The sequence below is a fragment of the Kogia breviceps genome, chromosome X (assembly GCF_026419965.1).
Source record: "Kogia breviceps isolate mKogBre1 chromosome X, mKogBre1 haplotype 1, whole genome shotgun sequence".
NCBI lineage: Eukaryota > Metazoa > Chordata > Mammalia > Artiodactyla > Physeteridae > Kogia > Kogia breviceps.
Window position 1 is genome coordinate 127504058 of NC_081330.1, and position 18732 is coordinate 127522789.

An 18732-nucleotide genomic window follows, 5' to 3' on the forward strand; every position below is an offset into this window, starting at 1 on the left:
TTTGAATATCAATCTTATAAACTGGAATAATTGTTTCAAAGCTTGCTGCCTCTGAGCCCCTGAGGGCAGAGGCCTGCCACCCGCATCTACGTCTGCACCTTTTTTTTTTTTTTTTTTTTTTGCGGTACGTGGGCCTCTCACTGTTGTGGCCTCTCCCATTGCGGAGCACAGGCTCCGGACGCGCAGGCGCAGCGGCCACGGCTCACGGGCCCAGCTGCTCCGCGGTACGTGGGATCCTCCCGGACCGGGGCACGAACCCGTGTCCCCTGCATTGGCAGGCGGACTCTCAACCGCTGCGCCACCAGGGAAGCCCCTGTCTGCACCTCTGAGGCAGTGTTTGCTGAGACTGCTGTACAGTTACAATATCCGTTAACCCTAAAAAGCTTCACCCACCACATACACGATCTCTCCTCTACAAGGAGCGTTATTAAAACTACATCCATCTAGACCTAGAGATGATCACACTCAGTGAAGTAAGTCAGACAGACAAAGACAAATACCATATATCACCTATATGTGGAACCTTAAAATATGATACACGTGAACTTACTTACAAAACAGAAACAGACCCACAGACACAGAACACAAACTTACGGTTACCAAAGGGGAAAGGGGGACGGAGGGATAAATTAAGAGTTTGGGATTAAAATCTGAAATAGATAACCCACGAGGACCTACCGTATAGCACAGGGAACTCTACTCAATATCTTGTAATAACCTGTAATGGAAGAGAACGTAAAAAAAAGAATACCTATATTTACGTGTAACTGAATCACTTTGCTGTACACCTGAAACTAACACAACATTGTAAATCAACTACATTTAAATAAACATTTTTTTAAAAAACAAACGAAATTACATCCATCCAGAGATAGAAAACTCTATCAAGCAGTCAGCTCAACGTGTGGGACATCACTGCACAGGCACACTCAAAAATACACACAAGAAAGACAGCTTACCTGTGAGTATACACAGGACAAAAAGAATACGAAAACCATACTCAAGTCACTAGACGTGAAAATGAGAGGATGGGACACGTCTCTGACTGCATCGCCTTTCACATGCACCATGGTCTGCAGTTTTATCCTCTGTAGCAACGCGAGTCTGAAGGGCTCGCCTTGCTTTCCCCTCCTAGGCTTGGCGGGTGGGTGGGGGGGGGTGGTTCTTTAACTGCTCGATTCATCCTGATTTTTTCCCTTATTATTTTTCACCCAGGAAAAAAAGCTGGGCTGACAAATACAGACAGATCTCTTCCTCGGTGCAGCCGGCCAACATCCTGGCTGACACCCAACCACAGGCATCTGACCCAGAATCTTGGGAGCCCAAAGAAGTGGACTTTGGACCCATCACAGCGGGAAGCAGGGTAGCACCAAGAGTTGGCAGTCCCTTTAGCAGCCCGATGAGCCAAACCCGACTTCACATTTCTTATCCAAGTGGAGGAGGCGAGAGGGAAGTTGGTTTAAAACTCCCTTTAAATTCTCTCAGGAAATTTCTCTGAAATACGTTTTCATTTGTGGCCCAGAACTTTTACTCTAGGAAATCCTGTTCTACAGGATTTAAACTACGAGACTACAAGCCCACAGATTCAGGAAGCTCAGCAAATCAATACACCCCAAGCACCCAAATAAATAATAGAATAAAACCACACTAAGGAGTGGTATAATCAAATTGCTAAACCCAGTGAAAAGGAGGATATCTTAAAAGCAGCAAGAAAAAAAAGCAGCAAGAGAAAAAAAAGACACCTATATACAGAGGAAACTACATACACTGACAAGGATGAAATTCACAAACCCAATGTCAAGGGAAGGCCAGACACAGGAACACATGAGTCCATTAAAACAAAGTTCCAAACAAGCAAACCGAATGTGTGGAGTTAATCAGGACAGCAGTTACCCTTGGGCTGAGGAGTGACCAGAAGACACCATGGGGGTGGCTTCTGGTGGCTGGTCACGTTTTTTCTTTTTCTTTTTTTTTTAAAAATATTTAGTTAGTTAGTTGTGCCGGATCTTAGTTGCGGCTCGCCAGCTCCTTAGTTGCAGCACATGGGCTCCTTAGTTGCGGCGTGCGAACTCTTAGTTGCAGCAGGCATGTGGGATCTAGTTCCCTGACCAGGGATCGAACCCAGGCCCCCTGCATTGGGAACACAGAGTCTTAATCGCTGTGCCACCAGAGAAGTCCCACTTCCTGTTTCTTGATCTGGGCACTGGTTACCCAGGTGTGATCACTTTGTGAAAATTCATCAAGCTGTACACTTACACACATATACTGCACACAAATATATGTGCAGAAAAGTTACACACTTTTCTGCATATATTTCAATTAAAGATTTATTACTCAAGGCAACCCAAAAGACCCATCAACCAGAATTAAATCTCACCGCCTCACTGTACAAAGGTTAGATTTTTTAGTTGGCATGCTGCAACACTTCTCTCAAGTGCCTGGAAACTACTTTCTTTCTCTTTTAAAATACCTACCTAGAAAAACTGATCTCCCACCGAAATAATTCGAGTCCAAAGTCTAAACCCTCTGACCGAGCAAAGGCACTGGGGTTGGCAAACCCACCATGACATGGGCTCCAAACTGCATTACAGGCCAGAGCATGTTTCACTGGTACAGGGAGAAAAGGGGAGATGCTCCCAAAGAAAGCGACATCCCAGATTTGCAATGCTGGGTGCTTGAAGTGACAGCAGACATCCAAACCCCAGTGGCATTTGGGGGCTAGTGGAGACTGAAGTCTCCAGGCTATGAAGATCAACAGGAAAGTAGACATTTTCCTGAAATATACGCAGTTGTCCATTTACTTAAAATCAATACACTGAAGCTCATCATCAATATGCCCTAGCTTATAATCAATAACCTAAACCAGGCATGGAGCTCCTCTCCTCCCCAGGTGTATTATCTAGAATGCTACATAACAAACTACCTCAGAACTCAGCAGCTTAAAACAATAAACATATAATCTTACACAGTATCTATGGGTTGGGGATTCAGGAGCAGCTTGGCTGGGTCTTTCTGATTCGAGGTCTCTCAGGAGGTTGTTGCTCAGGGCCACAGGCATCTGAAGGCAAGTCAGCGCTGGCTGTTGGCGCGAGGGCTCGGTTCCACTGCACCCTGCGCCTCCACGGGACTGCTTGAGCGTCCTCGGGACATGGCAGTCAGCTTCCTCTAGAACAAGTGCTCCACAGGAGCAAGGTGGAAGCAGCAGTCTCTTATGACCTAGCCTGGCGAGTCACATGCCGTCCCTTCCAGCGCACCCCGTCGGTGGCACAGTCAGCCCTGAGGGACTCTGTGGGAGAGGCTGCACTTGGCCATGAACACAGGAGGCAGTCATCGGGCCCGTCCTGGAGGCCGGTTCCCCCACTAGTCAAAGCTTCTCCCCTCCCCTCGCCATCTCCCCTGAAACCCCGGCAACTTCAAATTCATTTGAGATGATGGAGTCTCGCTTTCAAGATGCAGACACCTTTAGGCGGGTGACGGGCCACGCTTCATCCACCCCCCGTAGCCAATGCTCCAGCCGCCACACGGCGCTCCCCGTGGGGCTTAGACCCAGCGACGCTGACACTGAGACGGGCCCCCTGGTGGCCACGTGGCGAGAGGCCGAGGGCCACGGCACCCTCGGGCGTCCCCAAGAGAAGAAAGCTCAAGCCGCAGGATGCACAGAAAGAGACGTGAGAATTAAAGTTCGTCAGCTTCAAAATGTTGCCTGGAGCCGGCACAGAGGGGGAGGGTCACTTCTGCCTCCCCCTCCTGCTTCCCCCTTGGCCCCTGCCCAGCACCAAACCCTCCCCGCACCCCTTCTGCCCCCCAAGGCTGGCGAGCTGGTGCAGGGCGCGCCCGCCCTCCGTGGCACGGTTCCTGTGGCCCCAGGGGTGCGCGGCTCTTTGTCCCCTTTCGGAACACAGCCTGCGTGCTGGGAAGGGGCCGAGGCCAACTGCACGTGGCCTCCGGTGGCGCAATGGACTCAGTGGTCTCACATCCCCCCCAGAGGGCAGGGAGACGGCCATGGGGTCTCGGCGTTCCCCACCCAGGGCCAAGGATGGAGAACTTCCCCAGAGCCCCCTCCTCGCAGTAACAACAACAACGACGACTCTGTACAGCGCTCCCGTGCGAAGTAAATGCCGTCACCCTCAGGCCCACGTTACAGATCAGCAAACTGAGGCAGAGGGGAGGTTAGGTCTCAAGCCCAAGTCCCACAGACAGTGAGCGGGGAGCCAGATTCCCACCGGGGCCCTGAGGGCCCTTCCTCTTGGGTCGTGAGAGGTCTGAACAGGCCTCGTCCCTCTCGGGACCCAAGAGCCACCTGCTTCCACGGAGAGGGCACTGCTCGCCAAGCTTCTTTCTCCTCAACTGCGCGGAAAGCGCTCAAGTGAAGGCTGCTGGGTTACCGTCCAACCTCCCGGGTGGGCGATGGCTCGTGCGCCCCGGAAAACACGGCTGGATTAGTTCACCTGGGTGGCCCTGACCAGTGCCACAGGCCGGGTGGCTCAAATGGCAGAAACTTCTTGGCTCCTAATGCTGGAGGCCAGGAGCCTGAGATCCAGGAGACAGTAGGGTTGGTTCCTTGGGGGCTGTGAGGGCAGGATCCGTCCCAGGCCTCTCTCCCTGGCTGGCAGACGGCCGTCTTCCCCCCGCGCCCCTTCACACCCTCTCCGCTCTGCGCCTGTCTGTGCAGAAACCTCCTCTTCCTATAAAGACCCTGTCACACCGGACTGCAGCCACCCTCATGGCCTCGTTCTAAGTTGATTACCTCTATAAAGATCTCATCTCCAAGTAAGGTCGCATTCTGAGGTACTACGGGTTAGGACTTCACCATGTGAGCTCTGAGAGACACAACATCAGCCCATAAGAGCGGCCGAAGACGACGCTCGTGAGAAACGATGGTCGTGAGAAACGCCGCGGGGTCCCTCCCTCTCCTGGGACCTCTGCAGACCATCTTCCTCCGCAACAATCTACTTCCTGCTCGTGTGGGCTACTCCCCCTCGTGGATGAAAACAATGTCACAGACACTCACAACTAGCGTCTCCGTGAAGGTTAAATGCACGGAGTCCTCCAATGCAGCCTCGAGGTGTCCTTCACAGTGTCCTCAGAGCAAGGCCACAGCGGGAACACGGCCACGGGATGGCTTAACCGTATTCCAGCGGGGTTACCAACGTGAGGGCTGAAATGTCAGTCAACTCCTAAGTTTGGGGCAAAAGGGGGGCTGGTGGGAGGCCTGACGGAGCTAAGAGGGAAATAATGTGTCTGGGATCGCTGCGGTGGCCCCTCTCGTCCTAACCCAACCAGCACCTCCAAGGGCTCCGGTGGATGGAAACAATAAATTTTACACCGACCACCGCAACCCAGAAGGGAGGCTAAGATCCCGGCAGGAGGTAAGCTCCGGCCACCCCCAGAGACGTGGTTAAAAAGTGCAGGGCGAGCCCAGGGGAAGCACCAGCAGCCACAAGAAATGAGTCAGCAGGTCCCCGGGCACCAGGGCAAGGAACAGACCTCTCGAGAGGATTAACAGAACTTGGCGTGTCTGTGTCACGCTCCCTCCAGCCAAACCCCACCCCCACCCCCGGATCAGCGCTGCCGCTGGTGGGAGCAGGCCCGGCAGCATCCTCGGGGGGGTGGGGGGGTCGAGGGCCCGGCCTAGCCCGCAGGGCTCTCCCCGCATGGGACCCCGGGGGGTGGGGGGACAGTCACCTCCAACGGGGAAGGCTCTGGTCTCAAACTTCCATCAGTCCAACTGACAGCCAGCTCCCTGCTCTCAGGAACGGCCCAAGGACCTGCACGGGAGGGCTCGGCGACAGTGGACCGTGGGTGACCCGGGCTGGCCAGCATGGGGGGTGGCGTAGCCCTCTAGGCAGAGAACAGCCAGTTCACAGGGAAAGAGGCAGGCAGCAGGCTCAGGGGCCCGTGAGAAAGCTCGAGCGACTTCATCCACACCAGGAGGCCGCAAGGGGAGCCTTTCCAGTGTCATATGTGGAATGCAAAGCTGTCGCCTCTGCTGTCCCTGCAAACTGCCGCCCGTCACTGGTGACTCTGTCCTGAGAGGTGCTGCAGGTGGCCTCCAGCTCGAGGCGCTGTACTCACACACTCACAGTGGGACCTGACCGCACGTGCTCCTCTGATGACCAAGGCCCGCCTGACTCCAAGCACGACATGTCTGCTAAATTAGTTAAGGGCACGGTCCTCTAAGCTACAGCTCACCTAGACACCCAGGTCACCGCTCACGCGGCCACCATCCCCACCTCCTCACTGGCCACCCTGCTTTCTCTCTCACCCACCTCTGACTTTTCTCCTTACAGCTGCCAGAGCCATCCTTTCAAACACAAGTCCCGAAGCGTCACTCTCCCACCCAAGAGCACCCAGTGGCTTGCCATCACACCTAGTCACCAGGGTTGGTGCCACTCCTGCCGAGTGCCCACAGGGTCCGCCCAGCCACCCTTCCAAGCACCTCTCCCACCATGCTTCTCTGGGTGGTTCTTCTCTGGACACGCCCACCTCCTTGCTGCCTCGCCTCAGGGCCTTTGCACTGGCTATTCCCGCAGCCCGAGCTCTCTGATCCCTCAATGTTCACGTGGCTCCCCCTCAGTCCCTGGTCACGTGTGAGCCCTCAGAGGGGCCTCCATGACCGCCCTGTTTAACCAGGGTTCTGAATCCACCACTGCCCACCCTCCGCCTCCCGCTATATTTCATGCGACAGCACAACCTAACAAATACAGTTATCTTCTCTTTCCTCGGCTTGAATGTCCCTTCCACCGAGGCACGAACCTTGGCCATTTGGTTCCATGGTAAACCCCAGGGCCTAGACTGGTAGGTCTCAACCGGGGGCAATTTTGCCCACCAGGGAACACTTGGCAATGTCCGGAGTTCAGCCGTCACAAGTGGGGAACGGGGCAGTGGTTGCAACCCACATCCAGCGGGTGGAGGCCGGGGACGTTGCTAAACATCCTACAGTGCACAGGATGGCCCTCACCACAGAGAATCATCTAGCCCGAGAGCCCATAGTGTCCAGGGTGAGAAACCCTGGCCTAGACACACAGCAGAGACCCAAGAGATACTGGTTGAACAAAGAAGTAAATGAGGGAGTGAACGAATGAATCAATGAACAGCGAGGCTCACATCTCTTGGAAACGCCTTTGCAGTTCTCAGGATATCGGTGGTCTTTTCTCAGGGTAGTAACATTTCACTTAATTTTTCATCCAACGAATATTTAATGAGCACTTACTCTGCCACGTGCTATGTGCTGGGTTTACAGTGGTGAACAAAGCACACATAGTTCCTTCCCTCACAGACCCTATAGTGCAAAAAAGAACATTCTGTACAAGGCATCTGGGGACCTGGGTGGTTCCCCAACTCTGTCGCTACTGGTCACGTGACCTTGGGCAAGTCACCTGACTTCTCGGGACATCTCTTGGTCATATGTAAAATATAAGGGTTCCTTTGATTTTTGAAGCTAGCTAGCTTCCAACATCTAAATGCTATGCATTTAATTAATCCCAGAGGTCTTTTCCTGTTTGGCCTTTTACATTGGCATAATACCATAAGCATTGCTTACAAAACCTTGAGGAATCCACACACCCATCAAGAGGGGACTGGTTAAGTAAACTTCCACACCATCCACTCTGGAACACGCTGTGAGCAAGCTGATGTACAATAGCTTCCAAACAGCAGGAGTAAGAGAAACGAGGTCTATCAAGTATATTACTCTCCCAAGTACTTTCACAAGAAAATGGAATGAATGAATGAATCTGCGCTACATGATATAACACGGATGAATCTCACAATCATGCTCAGTGCAGAAGCCAGACCTAAGAGTGTACAGATCATAGGACTCCAGGTATATGAAGTTCAAGAACAGGTGAAAGTAAACTGTGCTGACAGAAATCAGCATGGTGGTACCCTCCAGCCAGAGGATTTGACTAAAGGAGGGCAAGATGAGGCCCTCTGGGAGTACCAAGAATGTTCTCTTCAGTTGGTCAAAACCAACTGAATTAAGATCCATGCATTTCATTCCATGTAAATTAAATCCTAGTGAAGAAAAAAGAAAAAGGAGAGTGCTATATACAGCCTATAGATGGATGTATTTGCACAGACATTTTCTGAAACAGTATATAAGACAGTTATCAGGGTTGCCTTTGGAAGTGGGATGGGGGACCAGGAATGGGAAAGAGACTTTGTTTTCTTTTCATACCTTTATCCTGTGTGAAATCCTCCTCAAAAGCATCTATTACTATTTCGATGGAAAACAAGTCATTCAGAAAATACTTCTCACTCTCTAGAAAGGAAACCACCCCTGCCCTTAGAAAGGACAACTTATCTCTGGCCAGCCCCTGACAATACAGTCAAGCAAGGGTTTGATAAGAAGGCCTTTCCCACAGCCCACATGCCAGAATTTGCAGAGGGCTCATACACCCACCCTCCTCACCACTAACTAATCCCCCTGGGTCTGGTTTGGGAGGGTGCAGGGCTGGAGGGCTGTTGGGTAAGCTGGGAACCTCCGGGCCAGCAGGTCTCACCTGGGGCCTCAGGTTCGTGCGGTCAAGGGCACCTGGAGCTCAGGTTAAGAATGCTCCCCTTGGGCTTCACCCTCAGATCTCAATCAGAATCCCTCACATGTCCAAGAGTCTACATTTCTTTTCTACCTTCTTTTAAACTTTCTATTGTGCACATTTTCAAATACACAGCACATTATGGAGAAGAGTCCAATTAATAACACCAATCAGAGTCAACCAGTGTTCCTATTTGACTGTATTTGCCTCTTCTTGCTCTCTCTCCATTCAACTGAACGATTTAAAAGTAAATTATTGTGGTTCCCAAAGTGTAGTCTGGGAACACCCTGAGGTCCCCAAGACCTTTTAAGGGGGTCCATGCTGGCAAAAACATTCTTATAATAATTGTAAATTTTTATTTGCCTTTTTCCATTCTCATTCTCTCATGAGTGTACAGTGGAATTTTCCAGAGGCTACATGACATGTGATACTGCAACAGACTGAATGCAGAAGCAGGTTGGAGAATTCATCTGTCTTCTATTCAGCCATACATTAAAAAGATCTCCAAAAATGTTAAAAAAAATAAAAAACTTTAAAAGTAACTTATTGCTCTCATGACACTTCACCCCTAACTACTTCAGCATGCATCACTGAAAACTAAGACTCCTGGTACATATACACGTGTTAGTTATCTACTGCTGTGTAACAAATTACCCTGAAACATGACAGCAGAAAACAACCGTGTCTCATCTCACTGTTTCTGTATCAGGAATGAGGAGTGGCTGAGCTGGGTGCCTACCACACCACAAGATTATGGTATCTAATCAAATTTACAATACTTTCCTCGCATGATCTAGAAGGCAGGCACATAAAAATAACCCAGGTGTCCCCAGAGCCTATTACTGACGTTTGTTCAAGCCAAGATCCAATCAAGGGCACAAGTTGTATTTGGTTGTTGTCATGGACTGAATGTATCCTCCAGAATTCATATGTTGAAATCCTAATCCCCAATGTGATGGTATTAGGAGGTGGGGCCTTTGGGAGGTGATTAGGTCATGGGGGTGGAGCCCTCACAAAGCAACTAGTGCCCTTATAAGAAGAGGCCAGAGAGCGAGCTTGCTCTCTTCCCACGTGAGGACACAAGAAGGCAGCCATTTGCAACCCAGAAGAGAGCCCTCACCAGAACCCAACCAGGCTGGCACCCTGATCTCAGACTTCCAGCCTCCAGAATTGTGAGAAATAAATGTCTGTTGTTGATAAGCCACCCAGTCTGTGGTACTCTGTCACAGCAGCAGAGATGCCTAGGACAGTGATTCCATCTCTTAAGTCTCATTTGATGGAGAATCCTCCTCCATTTTCTTTTTTTTCTTTTTTAACTTATTTATTTTTGGCTGCATTAGGTCTTCCTTGCTGCGCGGGGCCTCTCTCTAGTTGCAGCAAGCGGGGGCTACTCTTCATTGCGGTGCGCGGGCTTCACACTGCGGTGGCTTCTCTTGTTGCGGAGCACGGGCTCTAGGCGTGCGAGCTTCAGTAGTTGTGGCTCGCGGGCTCTAGAGCGCAGGCTCAGTAATTGTGGCGCACGGGCTTAGTTGCTCTGTGGCATGTGGGATCTTCCCGGACCAGGGCTCGAACCTGTGTCCCCTACACTGGCAGGCGGATTCTGAACCACTGCGCCGCCAAGGAAGCCCTCCTCCTTTTTCATTTTCTTTCACATCATTGACTGGGTGCAGAGACAGCGCCCAATGACCCACATAGGGTGCCAAGCCATTCTGGGGACAAGTTACCTGGCTGGCTGTGGGCGCCACCTGTAAAGAAAATGGCTGGAAGTGGACAAAGGAGGCTGCCTGTGCCCTGGCCTCTGCCCACTGGCTCCTTCTCGCTAAAGGCCAACCCTCCCCCAGGAGAGCAATTTTTATGGGGCCAGGAAGAGGCAGAGAGAGCGAGCTGAGGGCAAGGGTATTGGGGGAGGGGCACACCACAGTCCCAGGCCCATGGGGGGACAAGGATAATTTTTCTGATCATTATAAGCTCCCTCCCCCAAACCCCCTACACATGGCCTAGGCCTTGCAATGTCACTGCCAGGCCTGCTTCCTGTCTCCTGAGAGTTTCCAGCTTGCTGACCCTCTTACATCCATCTGATCCCCCCAAAAGCCGAAGAAGCAGGACCAGCAAGTACAGTAGCCCCACTTACATTTTCGGCAACGGCTCCAAGAGGTGAAGTGATGCAGCAAAGCCGCTCTCTGGTGTCAGAGCCAGACCTTTAGCGTCCAGTCCTACGCTGCAGCGTAAAGCGCATGACCGTGATGGCCACACGGGCACCAGCACCCCCGTTATCTCAGTCCCTCCTTTCGACACCTCCATACAGGTCCTTCTATTCCCACTTTTGCAGATAAGGATGGGGGACTCTGGGCTACCCCAGTTCCAAACACGCTGATCTACTGCTTGTGCTTTTCCCTCTTTCCCTGACACTCTGGCAAGCTAGCTTCCCAGCTACGACTGGCACACAAAACAGGCCTCCCCTTTTTCACTGAAGCTACTTCTGGAAGCCCTGCATAAAAAAGTCTTGGCATTGACAACATCATGAAAGGGAATCGGATCTCTGACCAAGGGCTCAGCATGAAACAAATCACAGGAAAATGAATTCCAGAATACCAGAGCCAGAAGAACATTTCAAGATCATCCAAATCAGTGGTTCTCAACCAGGGGCAATGGAGCTCCACGAGGGAACAAGTGGCCGGGTCTGGAGACATTTTTCATTGTCACAACTTGGGGGGCGGGGGCTACTGGCATCCAGTGGGTGGAGGCCAGTGATGCAGCTAAACAAACCCTCCAGAGCACAGGACGGTGCCCGCAACACATTTATCCAGCCCCAAACGTCAATAGTGCCAAGGCTGAGAACCCCTGATATAAATTCCTTGGTCACTGTGGGGACAAGAAAACTGACTCCCAAAGACACAGTGACTTGTCCCAGGTTCCACAGTCCCAAAGCCAGAAGTGGAATCAGGTCTCTACTACATCTGTCTATCATCTGCTCCGTCTAGGGTTGGGCTGGGGGAGAAGGGAAGGTAGGGGCCTGAGGATCTTGACTCTAATAGCCAACCTGAACCAAATGAAGAAAACTGCAGTAAATTAATTACTGAATTACTGCAGCAACACATCAGGGTGTCCAAACGCTGAAAGAAATGCCTTATTTAATTATCAACTAAAATAGCATTGTTTTACAGGTCCTCCCACAGTTGCTGGATGGGTCAAATGATATATGGTGTGAGTTCCAATACAATACAGTGATACCACGGCTTCCAGAGGGGTCACGGTTTACAGGAAAGAACGCCACATCCTCCTCCTAAGGGTACCCACACATGTGCTGGCCTCCGGTCGTATGCGAACCAGAGAAAGGAAATGTAAACACAGGCCAGAACTCTCAAAAGAGTCCATTAAAATCCCACCTCCGCTGTCTGCCACTGCGTCATCAAGCCCCTTCTTTCAGCAAGCAAATTATTTAGCAATGGAAAGAAAAAGGACACTGGAAATTCATGGCTTTTGGTGTTCATTTCCAGCTCCACCCCCTTCTAAAGACCTTTTTGTTCTTAACAGATGTAGCTGGTTTGCACTCTCCTACACGCACATTGGAAGCTTTAATTTATTTTATTGGATACTGTTATTTTTAATCTATTTAAAACACCTGGAGAAAACAAACACATTTCTGACATATCCCCTCTAAATGCTGGAACCTTGCAAAATAACGCCAAACAATTCTGACCACACCTAATCTAGCTCTTCAAATGCTAACCAACAAGTTTCCAATCCATTTCAAGCAAAGCAGCTTGGCTTTGAAAGAAATCAGGCTGACTACTGAGAACAACCCCCTGTAAGGAGAATCAGTAAATGTGTCATTATTTAAGAAGCACAATGACCATCGGTAAAGTTATCTTTGACAAGCCCCTCTCTCTCCTTACAATGCGTGTACTGTGATCATTCCTGATTTTTTTCCCCTCCTGTGAAAGAGGCCCGGGTCTTTCAGTCTGGCCCCTGCCCACTTTCCCAGGGTGCGCCTGCCAAGACCCAAGTCACGCGTGAGCCTGCAGCAGCCGCCCTCCGCGCCCCCCTGCTGCCTGGTGCCTGCAGCAGCCGCAGCCAGACAGAAACCCCACTTTCGCTCCCTGGGGCGCCGACGGGCCGCAGGGGCTCCTCCTGCAGAGTCCCTTACCTGCAGTGCCGCATGGCGCAGGCCGGTCGCCCACCTGCACCGCATCCTAGAGCATCCTTTCTTCGGCGCAACGGCTGCGAACGCGCTGACGTCACCGGGAGGCGGGCTCACGCCGCCACGTGACGCCCCTCGGGTCGAGGGGGGTGGGGGAAGACCCTGGAAGTCCCTGGAGGCGAGGAGCGAGTGGCCGGGAAGCCTCGCTCTGGCCTCCTTTCAGGGCGGTGTGTTTGGTGTGGGCAGCTGGCCTAGCCTTCCACCAACTGTGGGAAACAAACAGCACACAGAAGGGGAGACCCAAATGACTCCACACTCCACGCAGGTAATAGGATTTCAATAAGGGGATTAGTAATTAAAGGAATGAATTTAGTCTTTTATTTTTAAAAGGTCTTTATCAAATGCAATGGAGAACTAAATAAATAAATCTGTTTTGTGCAAATCAAAATGACAGTTAAAACACAGAGTGCATATACATATTTTGCATAGAGGGTCCATGTTTCAAACCGTATATCAAATACATTAATTTGAAGCATATTCATTGTGGAATGTAATACTAATTGCACTGGTGAATAATGCTTTTAATTACTCTCAGTACCTGCATTACAATATCAACGTGTTTTTGCCGAAGAAAACAACAGTGACACCATAGCTCTTACTTGAACATTTGACTGTTTATAAAGTAAAGCGCTATTGCGCGAGCACGGTTGTACTTGTGTCTGTTTTCTTAAATCTTCTGGCAAAGAATTTGATCCCTCAGACATGAAAGTTAATTCGCAATAACTCAATATTATACGTTTTCTAATTTTTATCACATTCTGCGGAAGTGAGTCATCTATTACAGAAAATATTTACAATGTCAATATTTCTCATTCATAGCTGAAACAGCCTTGCCTAGAGGGACTTAGAAAATTCTAACTGTGATCATTTCGTAAATGTGAAATGGCATGTTTCAGACTTTAACTGTGAAGATATCAACTTTCTTGCAAACCACATAAACGTTTTTGAAATGTGAAAGAGTAAAAGCAGGAACTGTTTTTATTTGTATTCCAGTTTCATATAGTTTCCTTTCGTTTGAGTTTAAACTGCAATTTTAACATTCCCTTCGCTGGCGCCCCTGAAAGAGATGTGAAATGGATTGTTTCACAAGCAGGCCAGGGTTACTTACTTGCTGTTTATTCCGGCAGCTTTCATGTCCTTCTGTATTTAACCTCGGGCCCTTTTACCACTATCCCCTCCGGATTAACCAAATTTCTGTTCAGAAGGTCAGTCTCTAATTTGGGGCTTAATACTGGCCCTTGTCTCGCATAGCGATCGATTTTCAACTCGATTTTAAAAATCAGCAAAGTGGCCGTACGGTATTCCAGGTCCTTCCTGTCATTTGTTTTTCTGAGGGATAAGCAACTTACCTTTTGCTTTCAGATTCCTGAGATATAAAATTTAAATGCTACCGAAATCCCCTGCTCCAGTGGGTTGAGGGTCCGCTAGAGACAGAAACTGACAAGCTCATTTTCCTGCCGGAGGCAGAAGTCGATTTCAGCCTTCGGCGCGCGGGGCGGGCCCCCACTACCCCCAGCCAAGAGCCGGGCTGCGAGCGTCACGTGCTCCCCGCCCAGCCTCTCAGCCCTGCCCGGCAGGCTGGGTCACCTCGGCTCTGGAGGTCGGCCCTTCCAAGCCTCGTACGGTCGGTTCCTTCGGGTGCACAGAGAACCCAGCGTCCCCGATACGGGACGCGCTGCCCGCTGGGGTTGGGCTGCCGGGACTACGGTGGTGGGAGTTCCAAGAATCGACGGGAGCTAGGACGCGGGGCGGTCTATAAAATGCCCTCCGAGGTCCGAAGTGACTTGCTCTGGGTTCCGGCTTGGCGGAAATGACTCAAGCAGAGGCAGGGGCGATTTTTTTGCCAGTAGGTTAGTTTCACCTTCTCTTCTCCAGGTGATTGTTCGAGTGTGAAGAACATTACAGCAAACAGGCAATTCAGGAAAAGCCTAAAACTGGGGCGCACAGTTTTCAACAGAATGAGATCACTTCCGACATCCTCCACCTCCACCATGAAATTGTCCTTTTGGCAAGGACTTTAAAAAAAAGAAAAGATTACCCCCCCCATAAGAATGTAAACTGAACAATCTTCCTGGTGGGCTGTTTAGCAATTCCTACCAAAAACCTTGCAAATATGCGCGGGTTGAAACATACAGTGGGCCCGACAGCTATTGCTATCATTTGCTCCAGGAACTAGCCTCATTAGGAAAAAAGGAAAGGAACGGAAAGAATCGTGAAAGGAAAAATTGCTGCAATATTATTTATGAGCTCAAAGCACCAGAAAGAAGCAAGTTAAGTAGCCAAAAACAGAGGATAGGTTAAGTTTATAAGACATCGGTACAACACAAGAATTAAAACGGATATGGTAATAGATACTTTTCGACATGGAAAGACATTCACGGTGTCTTAAATGAAAAAAAGCAAGCTCCAAAGCATTATGTGCTGAATGATCCGACGAATGCATGTAGGTGTTGAAGGGAAGCAGAAGATGCCACCCCCAAAATATGCCACTTGGCATACTGATTATTTTGAATTAAAGTTACTTAAGAAACAGCCTGTGCAAACTAAGACACTCAGACCTTCCTTAGTCCCCCCCAAAAGCATGTGAATGTACCCTGCCCCCAACCAGGTAGATAAAAGGCATCCTTACTGCGGAGACAGGGAATTCCCCACCTGGAAGGCTGTATAAACAAACCTTGTTACTTCCACTAATTTGCTAGCCCAAGCCCAAACCCCTTTGTTTCTCCAATTCTTCACAAACTTCTGGTTTCCTTGCCTAGAAGGTATAAAAGCTGCCTGCTTTGGTGACTCCTTGGAAGTCTCAGAATTCTATGGGCTCTCCTACCGTAGGAAATTAAATTTGTTTCTCTCCTGTTAATCCATTTTACGTCAATTTAATTATTAGACCAGTCAAAAAACCTAGAAGGGAAGAAGGGAAGAGTTTCCCCCGCTTCAGTTTAATATATTTATGAGTACGCAGATACCTTTGAACAGAGAAAACAACTGAGAAGAAAATTCACTGAAGTATCGACCTTAGTATTTCACTCATTAGTGAGATTAAGGGTATTTCTCATTTTCTTCTTTTTAGATTAGCTGCATTTTCTAATTTTTCTACGGTGAACATGCATTGCTTTTGTAACAAGAAACAGCTATTGCTTTTTTTTTTTTTAAAGCACTGTAGGAGACATGATCGTGGATTATGTACATTTTGCTACTTCTTAACGCAGATTTCATTCCTGGAAGATTCTCAAATCTTAACCGCAAAGCCCCGAGAGAACAATTTCTAATCATCCTAGGTTATCCTGCTCATAAAAATCTTTAGGAAGTGGCTTCCCTGGTGGCGCAGCGGTTGTGAGTCCGCCTGCCGATGCAGAGGACATGGGTTCGCGACCTGGTCCGGGAGGATCCCACGTGCCGCGGAGCGGCTGGGCCCGTGAGCCACGGCCGTTGAGCCTGCGCGTCCGGAGCCTGTGCTCCGCAACGGGAGAGAGAGGCCAAAAAAAAAAAAAATCTTTAGGAAGGAAGATGGCAGCTCAGAACTGATGTTACCGTTACATCGTCTGTAGGTCCGGCCTTAATTTCTCTTCCATTTAAATTCACTTCTTATTCTGCTATGTGTGAAGACTGAAAGATAGCCGTTAAGATCCTTCCTGAAAAGATTCTTCAAACACTTTATGTAATAACCTTTGAGCTTTAATTTCTCCATACTGGCACCTTCTGTTTTCTTCACAGATTTCTACTTGTTAATCCCTTTGAACGTTTTACATTTTTTTCCCTCTTATCTGCTGCTGGTACATTGGACAATGTCTGGGGACAGTTTTGGCTGCCACAACTCGGGGCGGGGGCGGGGGGCCCCTGGCATCTGGTGGGTGGAGGCCCGGGTCGCTGCTCACCATCCTACAGTGCCCAGGGCAGCCTTGCAACAGAGAATGTTCCAGCCCAGAACATCACTAGTGCCGAAGCAGAGAAACCCTGCTTATAAAGTATAATTTGATGCACCCAAATCTTCCATTTCCCAGGCTTTCTTTTTTTTTTTTTGGCCGAGTCCCGCAGCATGAGGGATCTTAGTCCCCCGACCCGACCAGGGATCAAACCCAGGCCCCCTGCAGTGGAAGCGCAGAGTCTTAACCACTGGACCGCCAGGGAAGGCCCTTCCCAGTCATTTTTTAAGAGTTCACCATTGTATAACATGCTGGAAGCTCTGTCTGCTTCATTATAATCGCTTAAAATGGGATACTGCTGGCATGTGGGAAGTATGATTGCCTGTATCTTCATAGACTATTTCAGAACTGATGCACAGGAAGCTGCAAAGGGTGGTTTTCTCTGGGGAGTGGAACCCAGTGACTGGGACACAGAGAGGGAAGTTTTCACAGACATGGAAGCACACTACATGGTAAAAAAAAATAAAAAATAAAATAAACACTGTCTCTGGGATACAGTGTTACACCAGAACCAACACTGTCTTCAAATGTTCTCAGACATCATCTTGAAGTATTACATAACAACCGTATTACAGTATTATTGTCTGTGCTATTTGTCAAGCTTCTGCAAGCCTCGATTTTCCCTTCTGGAAAGTGGGGGGCAGTAGAGGTAGTGAAAGGATCCACCACCTGGGGGCGTTTTGAGGCTTAAGTGAGGGCTCTGCAAAGAGTAAGCAGTGCTTTGCAGAGCCTTACTGGAGCCTGAGATGCAAGGAAAGATGTGTACCCCTATATATGCTTATCAGAATAACTAGCATATTTTGAGCCTACTGGAAAAAGTTATAAGGCTCACAATCTCACACACACACACCCCTATATATAAAGCCTCACGTGGCCCAGTTCATTTGCACACCATTGTCAACTCACATAAACCCACCCACGGGGACAAGCAGGGCATGTAACCCCTGGCCAGTTGGACATAATTATTCCCCTTACACAGTAATACAGGGTAAAATTGCACTGCTTCCATACGGTCGTCACTAGCCACAAGCTGCTCTTCAAGTTTAAGTTAATTTAAATTCATAAAATTAAAAATTCAGGGACTTCCCTGATGGTCCAGGGGGTAAGACTCCACACTCCCAATGCAGGGAGCCCAGGTTCAATCCCCGGTCGGGGAGCTGGGTCCCACATGCCCGCCGCAACTAAGACCTGGCACAGCCTACATAAATAAATATTTTTTAATTAAAAAAAATTTTTTAATAAATAAAATTCAGTTCCTTAGTCACACTAGCCACATGTCAAGTGCCTGATCGCCCCATGTGGCTAGTGGCTACTATATTTTAGTGCAGATATAAAACAATTCCATCACTGCAGATAGTTCTATTGTGCAGTACTGCGAAGTGTTTCTTTAAAACTAATTCCATTGCAATGAAACAATTTGTGTTTATTACCCAGGGGATTCTGCCTGTAACTGCAGAGTAGGAACCAGGGGATTCTGCCTGTAACTGCAGAGTAGGAAAAGCAATCTGGCCAGAGTGTCTGTTGGTGGGAAGGACGGAAAAGCACAGATTCCAGAAGGCTGCGTGCCTCTCGCCACAGGTCCCAGGCACGATGTTTCCAAACACCAAAAGACGTGCAGCCTCTGCCTTTGGATGTAACCAAGGGCCTGCACATCTTGTTCCAAAATGAGGTGGCAGTGTCTGATCACTTGTTTCAAAGCAAAAATTGAGATGCATGACAAGAAAATATTGTCTGTCTACCTAACAGAGACAGACAATAAATCTAAAAACAATGACTAACCCAGCAGTAACGAGTACTCCTGGCACCAAGAAACCAAGTCTCCCTGGAGAAATGACCATTTCCAGGTCACAAACATCTAGTCAAGAAGGGTAGTGTTACCGAACCAAACTTGGTTCCCTCGCCCACGGAGCAGCAAAACCAGTCTACGACTGACACCGGCTTGTGGTGAAGGAAAGCGCAGCGTTTGTTTCAAGGCCAAGGAAGAACGGGCGGCTGAGCTCAAAAGATCCAAACTCCTCAGTGGCTTTCAGGGAAGGGTTTTTAAAGACAGTGTGAGGGAGAGGGTGACAGGGTG

The 18732-nt window shown here is 49.3% G+C and overlaps 1 protein-coding gene across 1 annotated transcript in view; it reads right to left on the reverse strand.

Annotated features, from left to right (window-relative positions):
• Positions 1–14277, reverse strand: part of CLCN4 (chloride voltage-gated channel 4) — an 85233-nt gene extending 70956 nt beyond the window's left edge. Inside the window, exons 1-2 of the mRNA XM_067024291.1 lie at positions 14088–14277; positions 12685–12944 (exon numbers count right to left, since the gene is read on the reverse strand). The gene's annotated coding sequence lies outside the window, so the exon portion shown is untranslated. The remainder of the gene's footprint in view (positions 1–12684; positions 12945–14087) is intronic.
• Between the last annotated feature and the right edge of the window lie 4455 nt (positions 14278–18732).